General features: G+C 43.8%; 1 protein-coding gene across 4 annotated transcripts in view; it reads left to right on the top strand.

The window, feature by feature from the left end:
* The window catches only part of MAP3K20 (mitogen-activated protein kinase kinase kinase 20), a 1,120,268-nt gene that overhangs the window by 1,092,627 nt on the left and 2,857 nt on the right, over positions 1 to 24,784 (top strand). The window lies entirely within an intron of this gene.

Below are 24,784 nucleotides of genomic sequence, written 5' to 3'. Positions count from 1 at the left end.
ACTTTTCAAAAAATTTTACTTCGTCAAAGGCCACATTTTATGGCCCTCTGGGCATTTTAGCATTTGGCAACTGCTTCTGCCACTCTACAAAAAGTACTTGCTCAACACCTCGTACCAAGGCTCCATGTCAGCATCTCAGTGTAAGGAGCAGGCTCCCCTTCCCCCCCCCACTTCGCCTTCACGGTTCCATTCTCTTTGTTAAGAGACAAAGGGGCATATTCACTAGAAACTGGCACAGGGCGGTGTTATGCCAAAATTGGTAATGCCAAGCTTTGTCTGTTTCAAAACGAAGGGATGCACCGTATTTACAAAACTACGGCGGCGCACCGCTGCGTTTCCCCTAGTGCAGGTGCTATAGAAGCTGCCTAGCCCCAGTGCAGGCACCCTTGCACCATGTTGCAAGGATGCCTGTGCTGCAGAAGTGAGTGTTTATGTGTAGTAAGAGGTACCTTACTGCACATAAACAATCTTTTTTTTTTTCTCTTTTTGCAGAGTTTTATATAGCGCAAACTAGAACCGAACCGAATCAGTTATCAGAGCGCTTTACATAGCACCAGTTACGTTACATGAGGACACACTTTCATTTTAGGCACGGGGAGATTAAGTGATTTGCCCAAAATCACAGGGGGTTTTTGGCGTCGTTACCGAGACTCGAACCCAGATCCCCAGGTCCGAGGTCAAGCGCCTTAGCCGTTAGGCCAACCCCTCTCCCCAATCTTTACAGGCCATTTGCTGTTTCCATGTGTGCACATAAGGAAAGAGCAAAATACAAGGAGAAATTAAACCTTTCTCCTTGTATCGCCTGCTTAAGACCAGGTATTCCCTGGCGATATTTTTGGTGCTGTCCCATACCTTGTAAATATGGGGCAGCATCAAAAAGCAATGGGTGTTGCGGCGGAATGCCCACTGCACCACCAATTGCACCACCCTTTCACGCTAAGTGCTGGGGGAAAAGGGGCATTATTTACAAAGGGGCGTTAAGCCACATTAAGTGGCTTAACGTCTAACTGTTAATAAGGCGAATTACTTAACGCCACCAGAACGTTGCAAAAAGTGACGTTCTGGTGGTTTTAACTCCTTGTAAATATGCCCCAAGGAGTTAACAATACACTGCGCAGCGAGACCACCTGTATAAGGCATGGAATTGTATGGACCCATGGCTGATGTCTCCCTGCTGTTCATGTCAGCCTCCCAACTGCTCGACCAATCAGCACAGAAAAGCAAACAAACACTTTGTGGGAAGGAATCCTGGCCTGACCTGCCTCATCCCGCACTACTGAGAGGGAGCAAACACTTTTGCGGTACCGGTGCATGAAATTGCAGGCATCGTGTACCTTTTGCAGTAAAATCGCGATTTGCGAAAAGCTGCAGTGTCTGCCTAGGGCACTGGAGTAGGTGCTCTTCTGTATCTCGGTTGAAAGTAAATGATCCAGACCTTTTGCTTTTTACAGAAGAAAGATGAATACTTTTAAGAAGCTCTTCGCAAAACTTAGATTTGTGGCAATTTAATGAACTATATAAGCATTTTAAAGGAAAAAACCTATGAAAACACACTGCCATAAAGACAGTATCCATGGCCTTTTGAGGGTCTTGAGGTGTTGGCTTGCAGAGAGAGAGCTTTCTGAGAATTTAGCACTATGCATTGAAGCATTCATCACCTCTGCGTCATGAAATCTGAGGCCAGCCGTGATATCTACTTTGTTGTTTCTTACTTTTATACAATACAAATACATACTTTAAGTTATCATCACATTCATATTTGATGCTAGACAAAATCAGAAAGAAACAATCGGATAATCACAGCCTGTGCCTAGTTTTAGCAGACAAAACACTAAAACTCTTCATCATTTGTTCTGTGTGGTGATCATGGTCTCTGCCTCAACTTACAGGAGCAGGAACAACTCCTACTGAGGATGTGATGTATTGAATATTGCACCTCCTTGTTCTTCATGGCTTAGTTGGTCATCTATAGACAGGCTGCATGAGATCGGAGTAGAAGGGGCAGCCTGGAGGCTGCTTAAATCCTTTCTCTCCGATAGGGTTCAGATGGTGGCCTTGGGGAGTTATACATCCAAACCCTTTTCGCTACCCTGTGGGGTCCCTCAAGGATCCTTGATCAGTCTGACTTTATTCAATGTATATGTGGCTCAATTGGCACCTCTGATCGAATCATTTGGGTTCAATTTGACGTCATACGCAGACGACACACAAATTGTGGTGTCGCTGCTTCCTGACAAGCCACACGATATAGCCTCCCGTTTTCAGGACTGCCTATCAGTCGTGGGTGGGTGGATGAATCAAAATTGTTTGAAACTCAACTCAAGTAAGACAGAGGTGATCCTCTTCGGCAACAATGCAAACTTCTGGTCAGCTAGTTGGTGGCCAGCAGAATTGGGTCCTCTTCCTCAACCAGTGTCAAAGGTAAAAAATCTGGGAGTTTATATAGACAATAAACTTTGCCTTAAGGACCAGGTTAATGCCGTGGTTTCTTCTGCCTCCTTTATTATAAGGTCCTGCAAAAAAATCCTCCCTCTTCTCCCTTTGGCCAGTCGGAAAACCATTGTTACGGCACTAGTCATGTCAAAACTGAAGTATTGCAATGGCCTATATTTGAACATATTTGAACATACAAGAGGGCCTTTTAAAAAAACTCCAGCTCCTGCAGAACGCGGCAGCCAGACTATTGACTAAAACACCCAAATTTGCGTCAATCTCAGTGGAACTAAAGAAGCTTCACTGGCTGCCCGTCAAAAAGCAGGTCTGTTTTAAGGCTCTATGCATAGTTCATATATCTCTTTATGGTACCTCAAGGCTCCTCACTCAGTCCCACCCTCTTCAACGTCTACATGAGTCCCCTCGACTCCATCGCACGTCAACACAACCTCAACATCATCTCCTACGCCGACGACACCCAGCTAATCCTTTCCCTCACCAAAGACCCCAACACCGCCAAAAACAACCTTCACAAAGGTATGAAAGAAGTAGCCGAATGGATGAAACAGAGCCGCTTAAAACTCAACTCAGACAAAACGGAGGTGCTCATCCTTGGATCCTCCCCCTCAGCTTGGGACGACTCCTGGTGGCCTTCCGCTTTGGGATCAGCGCCCACACCCACAGACCATGCACGTAACCTTGGCTTCATTCTAGACTCCTCTCTCTCAATGTCCAGACAAGTCAACGCCGTATCGTCCTCCTGCTTCAACGTCCTTCGCATTCTCAAAAAGATCTTCCGCTGGATCCCCCTCGAAACAAGAAAGACTGTCACCCATGCACTGGTCACGAGTCGACTGGACTATGGCAACACACTCTACGCCGGAATTACAACAAAATTGCAGAAAAAGCTCCAGCGCATCCAAAACGCATCAGCGAGACTCATATTAGACATCCCGCGCCAAGAGCACATCACCGGTCACTTAAAAAACCTCCACTGGCTTCCCGTCAACAAAAGAATTACTTTCCGCCTTCTTACCCACGCACACAAGGCCCTTTATAATCTAGGACCCGAATGCCTCAACACCCGACTGTCCTTCTACTATCCCACCCGCCAACTAAGATCATCCAATCAAGCCCTCGCCGCAGTCCCGCGCATCCGAAAAACCACCATGGGTGGCAGATCCTTCTCCTTCCTGGCTGCCAAGACCTGGAACTCACTCCCCACCCACCTCCGCCTTACTCAGAATCACATCTCCTTCAGAAAAGAACTGAAAACTTGGCTATTCGATAAACAGTGAACCCATCCCTCTAGCGCCTTGAGACCCTCTGGGTGAGTAGTGCGCTTTATAAATGCCTGAACTTGAACTTGAATGTATCACAGCCACGTTCTTTGCACTGCTACGTTGCATGAATAAAATAGTACATTTGGCCCCATTAAAAAAAAAAATGCAGCAATTCAGATACACCAATGATATGCTCAGTCACGAATCATTTTTTTAAATACAGTTCTCCTTATATTTATGGTTTGACCTTTCACATTTCAAATGACTTAGGCAAAAAATAGACTAATAAACGAAGAGGTTTTTTTTGGTGCCGCTGTGATGATCGATATTGTGAAGATATGCAGTCTTATCGGTGATCATGAAAGTGTTGATTTGCCATGAGATTTTGTTTGGTAAAATATGTGTAGGCTTATCATGTCCTTTGTGTCAAGGTCTGTACCCTTGCACCACCTCTAGACCGCATGTGTATGTTACAATCTACATAACGTAGAGCTGCATTCTTTATGTGGTTCCTAAAACTAGGAAATTAAGTATATTAAGAGATACATTGGATAATATTTATTACATCTAGGAGGCATATATGGAAATATTAAAACAGAAAACAGCACTTCTTGGGTTTCAGAATCAGGGCTGGACTGGCCGTAGCGGGCACCGGGCGTTTCCCTGGTGGGCTGCCAGGTTGGGTGCCGGTTTTGGACCCCTGGGGGTGGTTTTTGTTACAGAAGGTCAGTAATATCGGTCTTTTGGCTTTCCACTAGCACCCACCCCCCTACCCTCGGGGGGCCATCTGAGCTGTTTACCAGGACCGGTTTCGGTTCCCTGTCTGGCTGTGTTCAGAATACCCAACTAGAAAAAAGAAGAAATTCTCTGAACACCTACTCCATTGGCAAAACTAACCGTTAACAAAGAGGGAAGTAGTGAACTAGTTTTTTATCTGTTTGAAACAGATTCTTTGAGGAATCCAGCTTGCTTTCTTGTTGGCGCTGGAACCAAAGTTAAGACCAATCTTTTTCATACACTGGACTCGTTTGAGAGAACTGTTCACAGGGAAATTCAGCTAAAGAATAGCATTCCACAAGATAATGGGGTTTGATCTCAGTCAGACTACAACTTCAGAATGATGTGATCCTGGGCGAAGTCGGCTAAATTACATTTAACATACTTTACAATATTGCATTGTAGAAACTTCCAGTCTCCCTTTATCCACAGCGGCTAACAGCAGAAATCTTTTCAGAAGTGCCCATCCTTTTCGTTCTCCTTTTCAGGAAGAGAGAAGAACCTGAAGATTGCCTCCTCAAGAGCATTGACCTACTTTATTCCCAATAATTCAGGCAGTCACACAGCATATGACAATGGCTACGAAGTGATGTAATGTATTGTCATTACCCAAGGTAATCCAGTGGAACTTGGAAAATAGGAGGCTTGCTAAACATATCCCAGAACAACTAACCTGAATAAATGTTAAAACTTCCTGGTGCTGTTTTAAGTAATTGGAAATTTTGGGACAAAAAAATTAACATTTTTCTGCATTAGTGCGGTGCTTTAATTCACTCATAATCATTCCCTTTCAGCCTTAAATCAATGGAAACTGTTTTAGCAGAGTATTTTACTTTGGAATAGGCATGTCTGAGAGTGTTTGCTTCCTATATTCTCCTTTGTAGTAGCATTCTGGAGAAAAGGTTAAGCCAAGCATAATAGCAAAGGGTTGCTAGTCATCCTGTTTTTAGGTTTCGCTGGAGGGCGGAGCTCTTAGCTCCGCCTCCAGAGAAATCTCTTGATTTCCAGTAAGGAGAATGGAATACGCCCCCCTGTCCCATTGGCTAGCTCCATAAATGGAGGCTAGCCATTGGAACAGAGATCTGTCCGTCAAGGCCGGACCAGATTCGGGGGCGTTCCCGAGATTTTTTCCCAGGGCGGAGTTACGTTTTTTCCGTTCCCTCCCCTTTCACTGATGCGCTGTCCATTTCCGCCCCCCCCTCGCTGTCCTGTGCACGTTTCCCGCCGTCCGTGTCCTCTCCCGCCCCCTCCCGCCGTCCGTGTCCTCTCCCGCCCCCTCCCGCCGTCCGTGTCCACTCCCGCCCCCTCCCGCCGTCCGTGTCCACTCCCGCCCCCTCCCGTCGTCCGTGTCCACTCCCGCCCCCTCCCGCCGTCCGTGTCCACTCCCGCCCCGATTGATGCATTTGCCCGTAAAAATCAGCCCCCGCCTGCCTACCTAAGGAGAAGGGCCGCTGCGCTACCCGCAGCGACCCGGAAGTGGTTGGCCGGCCGGCCAATCCCAGCGCGGCCGGCCGGAAGTGCCCGCCCCCGCAGCCCGGGGGGGGGGAAGAAAGAAGAAGCATGGCGGCATTGGGATGGGATGAGATGATATATCCTGATTCTTCAGCACTCTGGTAAGCTGAACACTAAATACTCCACCTGTACACGTTGCAATATTCTGTTCTGAAGACTGCAGGGACTCCGTGCACTTGATTGGCAGACGGGAGGGAAGCTGCCTTTCCTGGCTGATGACGATGCAGACAGGAATTCAATTTGGAAAAGGCAGGATCGGTGGGAGTCGGACGGTGGACCCATCCAGAAGCTGAGGCACAGGATGGTAGTTAAGTTTTACATTATTTTATATATATGTTTTTGTTTCTTAATTAAACAACCCCCTCCCGCCTCCCCCCATACTCCCCCAGGACAACCACATTTCCACCCCCTCTCCCCCCTCCCACCTGCCGGCCGGCCGCAATTATCCACGACACCCCCACAGGCCCTCCACAGTCACGGCATTATCTTTCCCCTGTGAATTCCTAAAACACCAGCATGGCCACGGTTAAGTGAAAAATCCATTCACGCAAAGGCCAGGGTAGGGTGTAGCATGGCATAGGCATTAGCTGCATATATGTCATGGATACAATGCTCAGCGTAGGTCAAAGCTACCAAAATCCAACACATCACGCTCCTCTGCCGGCTGAAATGTTTAACCGGGATTAAGAATAAAACTCTGAAATGCCTTTAACGCGTGACTGAGCATGACACGTCCGCACAGGAGGAGAGCTAAGCATGTTCAGGTGCACACACGGCTGGCGCTGATTGTGCAAATGAGGAGTTAGTCGGGGAGTTAAGAACAATTATCGGCCAACAAAATCAATAACAAAGCTTATGGCCTTTTCTTACAGCCTAGCTAATGTGCAATCACCATGCCCATGAAACAAGTGGTGTTTTCCTACATTTATAGGTGTTCTACCCTTCCCGAGTGACCCCGTTATTGTGATCGTATACCGGCCCACCACCTCCTTACAGGAAATGCTACGAGAATATTGCCAGTTGACTCTACATTATTTTCATGTGCTGCGCAGCCTACAAATTGTAACCTTTTGAGAGTTACGCACACAGTTGGTTTACAAAGCAATATTTTAGTGAAAGTGTAGTGTTGTATCTACAAAACATGCGTACCCATGATGTTGTCTGCGATGCAAACAGTGCTGCACTAATGTAATGGTCGGCCTGATTTAGTGTTGTGCCGATGAGCACAGGTCCTGATAAAGCGCTGTTTTGCAGTTGAGCGCTATCGTCACTTATGTGACCCCCCCCAGAGAGGGATTTGGGTGCTATCTGCAACTTCCACAAAGGTTACACATATTACGCATCCCGAATCATGGTCATTGTTTGACTTGTTATCTTTTGGCGCTACGATTCCACGCACAGCCGGGTCACGCCACATTGGATGACCAGCTGATATGTCACTGCATGGATTTGTTTGTGCTGTTTCAAGTCCTAGGGGGCTGTTTGTGCTGTTCCTGGGGGTGTTTGTGCTGTTCCTAGGAGTGTGTGTGCTGTTCATGGGTGTGTTTATGCTGTTCCTTGTCCTAGGGGTGTTTTTAGTGTTCCTGGGGGTGTTTGTGCTGTTCACTAGAAAGCAATTGCAGTTTTTATAGGTCTATGATCTGTGTGTTTTTTGGATCCATCCCCGGGGGTGAACCCCTGGAACCCGAGTAGGTTGTTCAGGCTCGCTCCGCCCTGCCACTTTCAAATGTCACCAGCCGCCACTGTTGGTCATCATGGGAGACACCATATATCATAGTGAATAAACATGTTTATAAGCACCACCAGAGTGATGCGGTGCAGAGGGTGCTTGATGTTATTTTAAAATACAGTAAGTTGTTTGGTGTAAAGTTATGCTACTTCTTGCTGTGTCTTCTGATGCCCTCACAGTAACATATAGCCTGGCTCTAAAAATATATTTGGGGATCTGTGTATCTGAAGAGTAGTTAAAACTAGAAGATCTCAGATATAGCTAAACTACAAAGTAAAAAACACTGGGATTGATCAGTTATGGTTACTAACACTACCTCCAGCCTAACACACCCCAAATACATGACTCTTCTCAACCATATTTGTCTCTTAACATAAATGTTTTCTATTTATTTGCAAATGTTATTTATGTTTAACTCCACTCTTTCCATTTGTTTACTGGAAGGACATTTCCGCATTTACACCCCCTTATCATCCATTTCATTACTTTCCTTAAATGTTGACTTGGCTTTTATAATGGGGTGAATTATTCTACTGCTGAATATGCTGTCTTTCCATTAAATAAATGCTTTTAGTTGAGGCAAGTATGATGGATTTACTCATCCACTCTACTTCTCCAGGGATTACTCCTGACAGTAGATTTACTTTCTTCTATGCACATATACATATTTAACCTAAGTAGCAAAATGTAAGTCTTTTTGACATTTACATCTAAATGAGTGTGCAAGCAACATAAGCAAAATTCAAAATATGTAGTAAACACAAATACAATAATAGAACATAATACAAACACGGTGGGACTTATCTTGCAGCAGATGCATGGTTGTAACTCATGATATACGTGTTTCGTCATGCTCTAAAGATGCTGGAATGTTTTGGTTACTTGCTGTAGTATATATATCTGGATGCAAGGATAGAAACCGCAAAATGCCCGACAGGCCTCACACTATGATAAGCACAGATTTGTTGTGGTTATGTTTAAGCCACGCCCTTAATTACATTGGCCACGCCCCAGAGACCCTCCACAGTTTTTTCATCCCATTTAAAGAACTGTGTAAAGCTCTCCAATACTTTCGGGTCGAATTCACGCTATATAAAACTGCAAAAAAAAATTTGAATTGTGCATATACACTGCTTGCTGACAAGGCCTGGCTTCTAAGTGCTGTAGTAGCAGATGCCGCATCTGTGACCCGGTTTTGTGTGTGCCTCTGTTGCCTGCTTGTGACCCGGTTTTGTGTGTGCCTCTGTTGCCTGCTTGTGACCCGGTTTTGTGTGTGCCTCTGTTCCCTTTTGTGATCCAGTTTTGTGTGTGTGTGTGGGTGCAAATGCAATAGGTGTCGCATTTGCGAGAGATTAGGCTATTGGCTTTGTAAATGACAATGCCATTTATTTAGGTTTTCAAAGCCAACACATAAATAAAAATGTTGTCATTTACAATGCCAATAGCTTTAACTTTTCCAAATGCGAAACCGTTGCATTGTAAATGCTTGTTGTAGCCTTGTGCTGCCTGTGGCTAGCGGTTTCAAGTCCCAGAGCCATCTGCTGTAGGACACCAAATGCCTCTGGTGTGAACGTCCTTCTATACTGAGGTGAGTGTTCACGACAAGACCGCCAATCCAAAATGAAGCATCCCAAAAAGCGCCACACCTGGTTCACCTCCACTTCTGCCCAGGATCGTACTGTAGACCCCAAAGGCGGGTCCACTTTTCAAAAAATTTTACTTCGTCAAAGGCCACATTTTATGGCCCTCTGGGCATTTTAGCATTTGGCAACTGCTTCTGCCACTCTACAAAAAGTACTTGCTCAACACCTCGTACCAAGGCTCCATGTCAGCATCTCAGTGTAAGGAGCAGGCTCCCCTTCCCCCCCCCACTTCGCCTTCACGGTTCCATTCTCTTTGTTAAGAGACAAAGGGGCATATTCACTAGAAACTGGCACAGGGCGGTGTTATGCCAAAATTGGTAATGCCAAGCTTTGTCTGTTTCAAAACGAAGGGATGCACCGTATTTACAAAACTACGGCGACGCACCGCTGCGTTTCCCCTAGTGCAGGTGCTATAGAAGCTGCCTAGCCCCAGTGCAGGCACCCTTGCACCATGTTGCAAGGATGCCTGTGCTGCAGAAGTGAGTGTTTATGTGTAGTAAGAGGTACCTTACTGCACATAAACAATCTTTTTTTTTTCTCTTTTTGCAGAGTTTTATATAGCGCAAACTAGAACCGAACCGAATCAGTTATCAGAGCGCTTTACATAGCACCAGTTACGTTACATGAGGACACACTTTCATTTTAGGCACGGGGAGATTAAGTGATTTGCCCAAAATCACAGGGGGTTTTTGGCGTCGTTACCGAGACTCAAACCCAGATCCCCAGGTCCGAGGTCAAGCGCCTTAGCCGTTAGGCCAACCCCTCTCCCCAATCTTTACAGGCCATTTGCTGTTTCCATGTGTGCACATAAGGAAAGAGCAAAATACAAGGAGAAATTAAACCTTTCTCCTTGTATCGCCTGCTTAAGACCAGGTATTCCCTGGCGATATTTTTGGTGCTGTCCCATACCTTGTAAATATGGGGCAGCATCAAAAAGCAATGGGTGTTGCGGCGGAATGCCCACTGCACCACCAATTGCACCACCCTTTCACGCTAAGTGCTGGGGGAAAAGGGGCATTATTTACAAAGGGGCGTTAAGCCACATTAAGTGGCTTAACGTCTAATTGTTAATAAGGCGAATTACTTAACGCCACCAGAACGTTGCAAAAAGTGACGTTCTGGTGGTTTTAACTCCTTGTAAATATGCCCCAAGGAGTTAACAATACACTGCGCAGCGAGACCACCTGTATAAGGCATGGAATTGTATGGACCCATGGCTGATGTCTCCCTGCTGTTTATGTCAGCCTCCCAACTGCTCGACCAATCAGCACAGAAAAGCAAACAAACACTTTGTGGGAAGGAATCCTGGCCTGACCTGCCTCATCCCGCACTACTGAGAGGGAGCAAACACTTTTGCGGTACCGGTGCATGAAATTGCAGGCATCGTGTACCTTTTGCAGTAAAATCGCGATTTGCGAAAAGCTGCAGTGTCTGCCTAGGGCACTGGAGTAGGTGCTCTTCTGTATCTCGGTTGAAAGTAAATAATCCAGACCTTTTGCTTTTTACAGAAAAAAGATGAATACTTTTAAGAAGCTCTTCGCAAAACTTAGATTTGTGGCAATTTAATGAGCTATATAAGCATTTTAAAGGAAAAAACCTATGAAAACACACTGCCATAAAGACAGTATCCATGGCCTTTTGAGGGTCTTGAGGTGTTGGCTTGCAGAGAGAGAGCTTTCTGAGAATTTAGCACTATGCATTGAAGCATTCATCACCTCTGCGTCATGAAATCTGAGGCCACCCGTGATATCTACTTTGTTGTTTCTTACTTTTATACAATACAAATACATACTTTAAGTTATCATCACATTCATATTTGATGCTAGACAAAATCAGAAAGAAACAATCGGATAATCACAGCCTGTGCCTAGTTTTAGCAGACAAAACACTAAAACTCTTCATCATTTGTTCTGTGTGGTGATCATGGCCTCTGCCTCAACTTACAGGAGCAGGAACAACTCCTACTGAGGATGTGATGTATTGAATATTGCACCTCCTTGTTCTTCATGGCTTAGTTGGTCATCTATAGACAGGCTGCATGAGATCGGAGTAGAAGGGGCAGCCTGGAGGCTGCTTAAATCCTTTCTCTCCGATAGGGTTCAGATGGTGGCCTTGGGGAGTTATACATCCAAACCCTTTTCGCTACCCTGTGGGGTCCCTCAAGGATCCTTGATCAGTCTGACTTTATTCAATGTATATGTGGCTCAATTGGCACCTCTGATCGAATCATTTGGGTTCAATTTGACGTCATACGCAGACGACACACAAATTGTGGTGTCGCTGCTTCCTGACAAGCCACACGATATAGCCTCCCGTTTTCAGGACTGCCTATCAGTCGTGGGTGGGTGGATGAATCAAAATTGTTTGAAACTCAACTCAAGTAAGACAGAGGTGATCCTCTTCGGCAACAATGCAAACTTCTGGTCAGCTAGTTGGTGGCCGGCAGAATTGGGTCCTCTTCCTCAACCAGTGTCAAAGGTAAAAAATCTGGGAGTTTATATAGACAATAAACTTTGCCTTAAGGACCAGGTTAATGCCGTGGTTTCTTCTGCCTCCTTTATTATAAGGTCCTGCAAAAAAATCCTCCCTCTTCTCCCTTTGGCCAGTCGGAAAACCATTGTTACGGCACTAGTCATGTCAAAACTGAAGTATTGCAATGGCCTATATTTGAACATACAAGAGGGCCTTTTAAAAAAACTCCAGCTCCTGCAGAACGCGGCAGCCAGACTATTGACTAAAACACCCAAATTTGCGTCAATCTCAGTGGAACTAAAGAAACTTCACTGGCTGCCCGTCAAAAAGCAGGTCTGTTTTAAGGCTCTATGCATAGTTCATATATCTCTTTATGGGCTGAGCCCTCAATATCTTAGACAACATTTTTATTGGTATGTGCCGAGGAGAGCCTTGCGATCATCGGAAGCAAAATTGGTCCAGGTCCCCCTGGTTAGAAGAGCCAACTGGGGAGGCAGACGCTTTATGCTTGGAGCTTCTAAAGCATGGAATGAGTTGCCACGGTCTATCAGGCACATTTCTAACCATCTGGAATTTAGGAAGGCAGTAAAAACCTGGCTGTTCCAATCCTTGTAAACCTGGTCCACTCCCGCTTGGTTGCGTTTCGGTCTGGACACCAATCTTTAAGCGCCAGGGCACCCACTGGGTAACAGTGCGCTCTATAAATGGCAATAACATTAACATCTAGCAATTGATGGAAGCTGACAAAAACCTTTACATGGTTTGGCACAGATTAAAAATCCTAATTTTAACAACCACATTGAGGCCTACTGTATATATTTCACTGGTGATATAAAAAAGAAACCCATTTTAGGGAAAGTAGTTGCCCCTTGGAGCTGGTGTGCACGGCTTCCATATCCCTGGGCTTAGATTTGTAATCTGTTCACTCACTATGCCTATCTGTTCACTCACTATGCCTTAACATTTCCATCTTGAAACCAGAAAGAAGCAGCTATTACAAAAGTGGACAGAGAGAGACTTTGTGCCCTATAGATGTCCTGCCGGGATCCACTCAAACCAAAGTGTAAACTTTAAATGCATACTCACCAATTGCTACTGGCGGAAATTCAGAAAACCTGCTTGATAATCATCTGCAGATGGATCACGAACTGGAATGGATGAAAAGCACACTTCTTCCTAAGCGGTGTGGTCTGTAACTGCAATTAGAAAGACCTGGGCATGATCACACAGCTAACCTGGTTCATGTGTATGGTCACAAAAGAACAACTGCATTGTGTAATCCCCTCATGTTAGCTGAGATTGTCGACTGCCAGTTGACCTATGCTTTCGGGTAACAACAGATGATGCTTCCACTCAACCATCACTTCCACTCAACCAACACTTCCACTGTTAGGCAATTGGTAAAACAGCTGAGCTGCATTGCACCACCTGTGTGACACTATGGGTATGTAACTATAGTTGTTGGCACCAAATACCTGCTTGCTTCTCCAGAGGACAAAGTTTTGGTACATGAAATAGACTGTGCGATATCACGCCCGCTACACCTCATCATCTTCCTTCTTGCCCTCTTCATTGTCGGTGAGCCTCATCAAATTGGTGCTTATTGTTTCTGTGCTCTGCCTTCATGAAATGCACTGAAGCGGCATGATAAATGTAACACTCCTCAGTTTTTTTGGTAGCATATAAAATCACAAAGACATGCTACTCACCAGCAGGGGGTGTTATGCCAGAACACTGCATACAAATAACCATCTGGCATAAATATCAAGTCATAAATATCATTCACAAAAGCATTGTCTGATTTTCCACTATTAATTCAATGGGGCAATATTTTGCACACAATATTTATGTCAAATCATATTCAGACCATAATATTATGGTGGCCCAGCAGGAGTGATGTAATACCTTCAAAGACGGGGAGAAAGAAGTAGCATTCATGCCTTTAAACTCCGATGCTTGGGTACAGCTGCATAGCTGTGTGGGGCTCTTAGTTGATTGTTAATGATCATATATACATATGTTAATTTGATCATATACGCGAATGTTAATTCTTAATAAAAATATGATTAATGACATGGCAGAATTTGGTGCACATGTGACCTTATCTGTGTGTTCCTGCGATGCTACTGGAAAACTAACAAAAAACCTGTGCTATAAGATATACCACAGAAACTATATTCTTTCTTTGCCAAAGACTTTAACCGTTTCTTCAAAATAACCCTAGACTGTTTGTGAATATACTTTATCAGGAATTTAACAAGGTCAGACAGCACACAATGACGTCGTTCATTTGTGGCAACTACATAGTAGATTGCTGGAGTTGTCAGACAGCAGGATCAAAATAAAATAAAGAGTTACCATTTCCTCTCCATTCTCTATTCAGTGGCTTGCAGTCAAGGGAGTAGCCAGAAAACTAAAATACCTCCCACTTTGAACTAAATGTGTGATGGCACCAAGCAAGCGAAACAAGAGAGCCCATAGAAGAGGCCCCTTATTGCTTTCATCCAAGCATGTATCCATTTATCCTTTCACCCTTCGATCCATCCACTGATTTTCACCATTTCATCTTTACATTCTGTCATCAAATAAATCTTTAATTCATTATTCAATCTATTCCTGTTCCATCCATTAATCAACTCTGCCATCCATTCATCTGCTCTGCCATCCATTGGTCCGTTCATCGATTCACCCGTCCATTGGACCGTTCATCCATCCACACAACCATCCTTCCATTCTGCCATCCATCCTTCTATTTTGCTCATTTTGCCATTTATCCATCCTCTCTGCCATCTACCCATCCATCCACTCTGCCATCCATCTTACCATCCATCCATATGTTATGGTAGGTGCTCTTTTAAAACGCTTGAATACGAAAAGGCATCTTGGCGCTAGCCAAAGTAACAGAATCTCTGGAACCCATAAGGGGAGATTTAGCAAGAAGTTAAAAGACATGTCTTTAGGGATTTTCTTAAGCTCAGAAAGATTAGGCATGGTTCTGGTGTGCAAGGGAAGGGCCATCCAGGCCTTTGACTCTCCAAAATCAAAGCCTCTGCTGCTACAATCCGCATGCTAAAATCTGGGGATTACCATCAATTTGGCAGAGGCTGAGCGTAGTGATCTGCCAGGTGAATGCTAGGAAAAGCTAATGCTCAGAAAAACCGGTCCTTGCTAGTGTAGTGCTTTATACACCGCATATAGTGCTTTTCAAGTTGATACCCTTCCTAACGAGGAGCCAGTGTAGTTTCCAGACTACCTTACAAACTGATTGGTACTTGGGGATCTTGCAGAGAATGCGGACAGCCGTATTCTTTCTGCACGGTCTGCAATTTATTTGGTCCATGCTGGTGCGCATTCAAATATAACCCATTGCAGTAGTCGACCTTTGACAGCACCAGTAAAGTGACCGCTGTTTTCTGCAAGTACGCAGGGATGTAAGGAAGAATATTCTTGATCATTTTAAAGGTGAAGAAGGCGGCAGATGTCACTGCACTAACCTGATTCACATAAGGCAATTTGTCGTTCAGAAGAACTCCTGGGTTCCTCACCAATTTCCCTGTGGAGGGGTGTAAACCTAGTTCTGATGGCCACTATTGAGGAGACTAGAAGGAAGGATGAGCCCCAAACAGCAATACCTCCTTGTTACTAGAGTTACGTTTGAGGCAGTTCATAACCCTCCAAGGACTGCCTGCCTTCATGCAGTCAAAGAATGCGGAGGCAACATCCTTTTCCTTTGTGGTTAGTGAAACAATGATTTGTATGTCATCGGCATAGAAAGTCAATGCAAAGCCTTAAGATTGAATCAGTTCTGCCAACGGGGTGACATATATATTAAAGAGAGTAGGGAACAGCGAGGACACCTGGGGGAACCCGCACTTGAAGAGAGAAAGCAGGAGAGGGGAATTCACCAAATCGAATCGATTGCAAGTGATTGGTGAGGAAAGAGTTTAACAACTCCAAAGCTGTTCTGATCACTCCGATCCTGCCCAAGCACTCCATCAGAGGCCGGGATTCACTGTGTCAAAGACTGCTGACAGATCAAGCAGGATCAAGGCAGTTTTGCCTCCCTGATCAAGTGATATCCTGATCTCTTTAGTCGCTTATATGAGTGCAGTCTTCGTACTGTACCCACTACAAAAGCTGAATTGGGTGGCATCTAGGAGGTTGTTAGTGGTAATGTGGTCCACCAGTTGTTTGTTTAGGACCTTTTCAATAATATTGTCCGGCAATGGAAGACAAGAGATGGGGCGATAGCTACTAGGGTCACGTTAATCATGTGAAGATTTTTCTATTAACGGTAGAACCAACACTGTCTTCCAGGCCGATGCGAAAATTCCTGAATGCACATTAGTTGGAAAATGTTAGCCAGTATTTGCCTAATAGTTTTGGCTGCGAGGATTCCAACTCTGGGAGGGCAAGGGTTGCCTGGTGAGCCCAATTTCGAGGTTTTAATCCGTTTCATAACCTCATCGTTAGACGGTGATATGAAGTGGCTAAGTGAGGATCCCATCTCGGTTCGTATGGGAGACATACAAGCTGAGGGGGAAGAGAGGAGAAATTATTTGAGATGTTTTGAACCTTGAGGTAGAAAGCCTCAGTAGTAGAGTTACAAAAGAACTGGGTACAATCTTTAGGCAAGAAGGAAGTATTGGTGGTAAGAAAGTCATTAACAATTCTTTTGAGGAGTTTGCCATGGCCTCGATTTTGTTGGTGAAATAGGATGATTTTTCCTTGCGAATCAGCGTCTTATATCTAGATAGACAGATCTTATGTTTTAGCTTTTCTGAATCGCAGGAACTGACTCTTCATCTTTTGTCTTGTCTCGTAAAGGCCTGTTTAAGGGCCCTTAGGTCATCAGATAACCATGGGGTAGATAGGTGATCTTGTTTGATCTTGGTCCTTTTCACAGGTGCCAAGATGGTGCTGGCTGAATCTAGCCAGTTTGTGTACTGCAGAACTGCAGTCCCTCATCATCTGCTAACCACCCTTCCATCTACCCACCTTGCCATCCACCCCTTTGCCATCTTTCCACTTTGCCATCCATTCATCCATCCATCTAGCCACCCATTCATCATACATTCATCCACACTGCCATCCACCCAGCCATGCATTTGTCCATTCTCTCTGTCAAGCATTCTCTTGTCTTTTCACATACTCATCCATCAATCCTTTTACTCTGCCATCCTTTCACCTGTCCATCTAACGATCCATCCATGTATTTGTATGTATTTAAATTTTATAGAACAAATTATGCTGATATGCGTCAAAGTGCTACCACCGGAGTAGAAGCTGCAGAAAAGCAGGCGAAAGAAGCTACAATCATGGAAGGGAGAATTGGCAACTTTTCCATAGCTTATGGAAGGCAATATGAGAAATTAAACTAGCAATGTGGATCACCAGCTTGTTCCACAAAATAGCCGGCTGCTACAAAAAAGGTGCGACCAATCCATCTATCCTTCTGGAACCTAGGCGTGTTCACCTTCCTTAGAGAGAATACTGACCTGAGGGATTACGGTCCGTGAAGGTGCAGCGCCTGATGGACCATACAGAGTACTTTAAAGATCATCACTTTACTCTGCCAACCTTTCACCTGTCCATCCACCTATCCATTCACCCATCCTTTTATTCACTCATCTATTTACTCACTTATCATTCTACCCACTCATTGATCCACCCACCCACTCACCCATCCATCTTTTAACCCTTCCTTCTATTCATTATTCCTTCCATCGTTCCCTTTTCTATTGATCCATCTTTTGTTGTACATTGATCCTGCTTGCTCTTCTACTGATGGTGTATTCCTTTATAGCAGTAATTATCAGCTTTTTTGTCTGTCGAGTTGCATAGGGAAGATGCCCATTAGGAACCCCACTCCACTTTAGGTGTCAAAGCGGGGATTCACAACGCCCTTACTTAACCCCTTCGACGCGCATGACAAAGCCAGCTCGTCATGGGCGTTACCTGCGCTACGCGCATGACGAGCTGACTTTGTCACGTAACGCGCGATTTTCAAAATCTCAGCGCGCAGCGGGAAAACCCGCTAGCGCGCATGCGGTTAAAGTACCAATGTTCATGAAAATATACGACTGCAATACCCCCACTCCTCATGCTTAAGTGTCTTTTTGGATCGTATGTTTGAATAGTAAACCATAGGGTAGGGTTTTGATCCATGTTTCAGTGCGTACAACAAAAACATATATATGGGACTTTCTGTCCTGGGACACCCACCATCACATTGCGTTTTGTCGATGTGCATGAGCTGTTCACAGCATAACTTGTCATGTGGGGATACTGATGGGGTTGGAGGATATAGACTAGAATCCTGGTAGGTCCGATTCATCTTATTGTTGATTGTAATCCTACTAATAACTGTCTAGCATATAAGCCATAAGATACAAGGTTGTAGTTTAGTTTTCCGTCATGATAAAGTTAAAAAAACCTCAATAAAATAGATTTAAGGAAAGAAACAGTTGTATGAAACAAAATTAAATAATGTATTTCAATTGTGTATTGTGGAATGATCTGACACGGGGAAGTAGAATGATGTTAGGAAGAACAACCCATGTTTAGTGCTGCTTCTAGGATTGGGTGCATCCTAGGAAAAGGTCTGAGTTCGTTGGGATCAGTGTTTTAGTGAATGTATGGGGAAAATGGGGCAATGGATTATAGGAAAACCTATGTTTCTGGGGTGAACGTGCTAGGAATTTAGCAAAGAGTTACATGGAGCGTTGAAATCTAGCTATGTATCCTAGTAAATATTGGACTGCTACATCCACAAGGGCCACGGGGAGCTGCTCCCCTTTCGATGATTGTTGGCTCTACTTGTAAGCGTACCAATGAAACTTTGATTCAGTCTTTGCCGATTACAAGAGCCAAAGTTGTTAATATGTTAATCACTGAGAATGTATTTTCTTTGGTTGTTGTTTTGCGTTTCACATGTTTTGTAGATCCGACCTAGACTTGTGTTTGTAAAGCCATGCTAAATGTGTACCCACAAACATTAAACCATATATTGTTTCACTCTGCTCAGCATATGTACTCTCATATCAGAAGCCTCCACATGAAACTCAAACTCAATGAGCACAAAACTGAGATTCTTGCACTATCACCACAGAGCTCCATGGTCCTCCCACAAGAATAGTTTAAACAACGTCAGACCCTTAACTTTTACCTTAACATACTAAAATCAGAGAAATGACTTGCCTGACGCTGGACACACAACTAAACGTTGACAACCACATCAGGAAAACCAATAGAACTGCCAGATTTTAAATGAAGATCTGCCTTTCAGTCCTCCAAAAATATGTCAGAAACAGCATACAGGCATTGATGATATCTGGCACTGAATATGGGGAACACCATTGTAACCAGAGTACCTAAAATTCCACCCTGCCCCTCTCAAAGCCATCCTCCACCCCACAACTAAAATTATACCTGGGACGAAAAAATATGACAGAAGTACAATTGCTCTTAAGTCTCAAAAATGGCTTTACACCTGAAGCTCGATCTACCTGTAAGCCTTTCTGTCTTACAAATAAGACCGTTCACCTCAACTACCCCATCTCACAAAAATTGGGGTTTCAGATCTTTAAATCTAAGCTCAAAGAAAATGTACCTAACCAGACAGACACATTCTCCTTAACAAGTCAGAAGCTATTTCCTCCTATTTGTTCCCTAATGATAATCTTACATCTGTCCTTTTTCAGACTTATGCATCCATGTTTGTCTACAAGTTGCATTAACACTCTCAGTATTATGCCTATACTCTTAATCATAATTTTCTATGTCGCAATACAACTCTTAAGCTGTATTATTTGTCCGCTACTGTGATTTCCTATAATGTCTTTCTGTGTTTAGATTAATTATATGTAATGTATTGCGCTGTTAGCTGTCTGTTGTTTAGCAGTGCTATGTCAACAACTAAATAAAATGTCTGGTCGAGAAATCTCAATAAACACTGGTGTTTGCTTTAAGCCCACAGACGTGCAGAAGTGTACATTTGTCTTCTGCATCTCTAGATTGGTATCCTAAAATAGTCTACTTATAATGGCATGACATTTTTGGTGTAACTACTGAATTTCATATTTTGGGAGGCGAGGGAGAGATTGGCATTGTAACCATTCGGTCTCCTCATGATTTTTAGGGGAATTAGATTTTTCTTTTAGCAAACATTCACTTTTGAGTAAAAGCACCATAAGTCTCATTTGACAAAGGTTTTCCGGTTAATTTATTGGCTTTTTTTATCGTTATTATTCAGCAAATGGCTGGTCTGTGTGTTTCTACAGCCCTTGGAGCATGGTGTGCGGCCTGAGACAGTAACCACACTTGCTCTGATCCCACGTATTCACAGCACATTTGCACATGACCAAGGGCCAGATGTATCAAAGGGTTTTACCCATTCTGTGTCTATGGGAAAATGTGTTCATACATATGGCCCCAAATGTTTTCTGGGCACCTGGTGTATCGTCTGACCCCATGGTGCCCCTCGACCCCTTAGACCTCATGCCTCCAGAATTTAGTCTGCATGATTTTGTCAGTTGAAGGACTGTGACAAAAACGGATGCAGCACTGCATTGTTGGGAACCCTAGACATTCTTGTGTATTTTACTCCTGCCTTTAAAACCTTACTATTCTTACAGTAAATGTATTGAAAAGGAAATTAGAGAACGGACAGACACATTTTAGATTTTTCAGATTATATTAGCACTTATCAAGTAACAGTGTTGGAGGGTGATGGCTCATGCAGAGGAAGTCAGTAATTATAAAGGACACTAGGTGAGAGACATTTGTTGCACCACCTTCACGTATTTGAAGTGGAAGTACATGCAACACCGAGTTCCAGTAAAGAAATATTTTATTCAGTTGCTGCTCCTTTTTAGGTCTCGCCTAGCTATTGCGTAAGCGATGCTCTGCGAGATATTAAGCAAGGGGCTTCTGAAAGTGCTCCCAAAGGCTGCAGGCCGATCGGGTGCAGTGCATGTGCACCGGGCGCGCGCACCATTTGTCAGCCTGCGTGATCACATTCGCGGCCGCTTTGATGTTCTCAGTGAGCCGCGTGGCCACTGAGAACATCAAAGCGGCCGCGAAAGTGATCACCATTTGCCATCCTTCCTGCCACCAGGCACAGGCTTGTTGTCTCATCTCCCAGGAAGTACTTTTCACCCTCATCAAAAAGCTCATTACTCTCCCTGGAGAATAGCAGAATTAAATTAGTCTCCTGACTCTCAGACAGGGGTAAATACATTTGTAAGCATTGATCTTCGCAGTATAGTCAGCAAAATCTATTTTCACTAATAAATGAGACTTTTGATACCTATCCTAACAAATTACTTTTGCAACATGTTTCTAGCCTGATTGTTATCCATAAGCAGACTTTTACTGTAGAGAAAGCCACTTTAGCCCACAGAGTGAAACACGCTGTTGAATCCAGTCGCTGAAGCGATATACGAGACTAAATATTAAACTTATTCAACCTTTGCACATTATACACCAGTGCTTTGTTAGAGTCGTTAGAGTCAAGGCACTACTTGGGAGTGACTTGATTTATGCCCACAGTATGTTTTCACACATGCCAAACACCGTTTCTTATGACATGGAGTTGCTGCAGCATTCCATACAGAAGTTAAATTAAAGAGAATCGTGTATTGATTGTGAGTGATTTTTGGGTGTAGTGTGGATGCAGCCACGAAGGGACACAAACAAGCTACAGAATTGTCTCCAATCACTGAAGCCCATGAATGACCTAACTGGAATTGTGCCAAAAAGCACAGCAACGCAAACACATGCATCAGATCATTGTAAATAAATTGTTTACGAACTATGACTCTCAACCTGATGGCTATTGGTATGATCAGACTAGTTTTGGAAATAATAATTCACAATTTTAAAGACTGCCCAATCTAAAGAAATGTTGCATAAAGTAGAAGTGTTCTGAAGATGACTCAATGAATTTTATACACCATAAGTTTAAAAAGTTCACTCGTTTGGGCCTTTAAAGTCTCAAAATTATTTTTAACACCTTTTTATGTAGGAAATGTATTTTTTTTGTTTTTTTAATGATATCGCTTTTAGTTTACCAACATATTTGCAGCCAAACTGTAGCATGAGGTATATATAATTTTAAAAATCTGTTTTGATTCAATAACAATTTGAGCCTGTGTCTTGGAAGTCTAATTGAGCCTTTACAAGCGGAAGATCGGTAATGACTCTCTCTATTAGGGAAGTGCTGTAGGCCAAAATATAAGTGGCAAACCATGAAAAAGTACCTAATTGGGGTTAGCTAATCTGTTACCGTGTTTAGGGGTCAATGCAGGTTCATTGGGAGGCTGAATAGCAGCCTATTTGTGATCAGAGTCAAAAATGGAAGTACATCTAGTCTCAAAACAGAAAATATGTGTAATGATACCACGCATACATTGAAATTCCTTGCACAGTGCAATTAAAGAGAAAAATAATTCATTTGAGTTAAATAAGTTTTTTATAGGATCTACATATTTTATATTGTTATTGTGCCTAAAATCTATGTATTTTAATACTCTTGGAATTCATGACATACGAATGTGTTAACATCTCAAAATGCTTAGATGATAATGGGACTTATTGTGCTGAACAATGTTACATCATTGCATATTATGCTGCATAGCTTGCCATTCCTTACAGAAAGATTCACATTTTGAAGCATTTTATTCAGTTCTGTTGCATGTTTGGCCCTCTACTCCTGCTTAATTCCCTAGGCCAACTTTCTGCCTAGAAGTTGTGGTTCTTTCCCTGTCTGGTTTTATCGGGTGCTCGATTCTGGAAACATCTCCCAAACAGCTCTGATATCTTGGCATCAGCTCTCATCCATTACTGTCCTTGAAAAATCGAATGTTGGAATTAGTCAAGAATTGTAATTTCCGGTTGGAATTGTCTGGAGCTGTTTTGCCATTTCAAGAGGTTCCCCATTGATTGATCCTTGTTTGTGCTCTGGTCATATCTTATTTTGATCATGCCAGTGTAGCCCAAAATGGATAAGCTTCACCAGCTTCAGAAGGTACAGAACCGATGAGAGAGTAGGAGCATTGTCTCAAAGAAAAAAGACCAAAGTTTAGTCAATAACACAGTCTGCCAGTGAAACAGTGACCTCAATCCACACACACAACCACACACAACCACACACACAACCACAACAACACACACAGCCACACACACTACCACACACAACCACACAAACACACAACCACACACACACAACTACACACACACAACCACACACACTATCACAACCACAAACACAACCACACACACTATCACAACCACACGCACAACCCCACACACAAACACAACCACCTAACCACACACGCACAACCACACACGCACAACCACACACGCACAACCACACATGCACAACCACACACACAACCACACACACAACCACACCTAACCACACAACCACACACACAACCACAAAAACAACCACAACCACACACACAACCGCACACACAACCACATCCACAACCACACACACAACTGCACACACACAACCACACCCCCACACACACACACAACTACACACATAACCACACACACACACAACCACACACACACAACCACACACAACCACACACACAACCACACACACACACCCAACCACACACACACCCAACCACACACACACCCAACCACACACACACCCAACCACACACACCCAACCACACACACACAACCACATACACACACAACCACATACACACACAACCACATACACACACAACCACACATACAACCACACACACAACCACACACACACATAACCACACACACAACCACAAACCCAACCACAACCACACACACACCTACAACCACACCTACAACCACACCTACAACCACACCTACAACCACACCTACAACCACACCTACAACCACACACACAACCACACACACAACCACACACACAACCATCCACACACACAACCACACAGACACAACCACACACACAACCACACTGTCAGTGCACACTTTCAACAGACACTATCAGTCATCAGTGCACGCTTCCACCAGGCACACAACACCAGACGTCAGTGCACGCTTCCCCCAGGCATACACCACCAGACATCAGTGCACGCTTTCACCAGGCACACACACACCACCAGCCGTCAGTGCACGCTTTCACCAGGCACACACACACCGCCAGCCGTCAGTGCCCGCTTTCACCAGGCACACACCACCAGCCGTCAGTGCATGCTTTCACCAGGCACACACACCACCAGCCGTCAGTGCACGCTTCCACCAGGCACACACACCACCAGCCGGCAGTGCACACTTCCACCAGGCACACACACCACCAGCCATCAGTGCACAATTTCTACAGGCACACACACCACCAGCCATAATTGTGGATGTTATCGCATCCACAATTAACTATTGTAGCAATCGCAGTATGTCGCACTTTACTTTTAAAAATATTAATCTAAAGCGCAGCATGTCACCATTGCTATTAAAATAAATACACATTTTTTTGACCTACAATTTATAGACTTTTGTTGCAAGTGGTGTTGCAATATTTAGCAATGCCAATAGCTCACACTTAATTAATGCGAGATCTATTGCATTGCAAATGCTTGTTTAAATTTGGTGGAAAGAACAATTCTGAAAACCTAATTGTCTCTCTGAAAAAGCTTTCTCTTTGAAGGTATGTGCCTTAAATTGGGAATCACAAATGACTATCAAATAACCATTGGAGTAGTACATTGGGCTTTCCACTTATTGACTGCTCCCATCGGTTCTCTGACGAACTTATTTGTAATGAGTGGTTCTTGCAGATGGGATACTTTGGAATTAGAAATGTTTGCATCATGGTCTCCGACACACTAATAAATAAGCTGTCAAACTGTTATTCTTTTTAAATCTATGAAATTGATGGTGCAAAAAGTTTCAGTTAGAGTGCATTCAGAGTAAAA

The sequence above is a fragment of the Lissotriton helveticus genome, chromosome 3_1, assembly GCF_964261635.1.
Source record: "Lissotriton helveticus chromosome 3_1, aLisHel1.1, whole genome shotgun sequence".
Lineage (NCBI taxonomy): Eukaryota > Metazoa > Chordata > Amphibia > Caudata > Salamandridae > Lissotriton > Lissotriton helveticus.
Note: the sequence above shows the minus strand (reverse complement) of the source record. Positions and strands in the feature narration are given on the sequence as shown.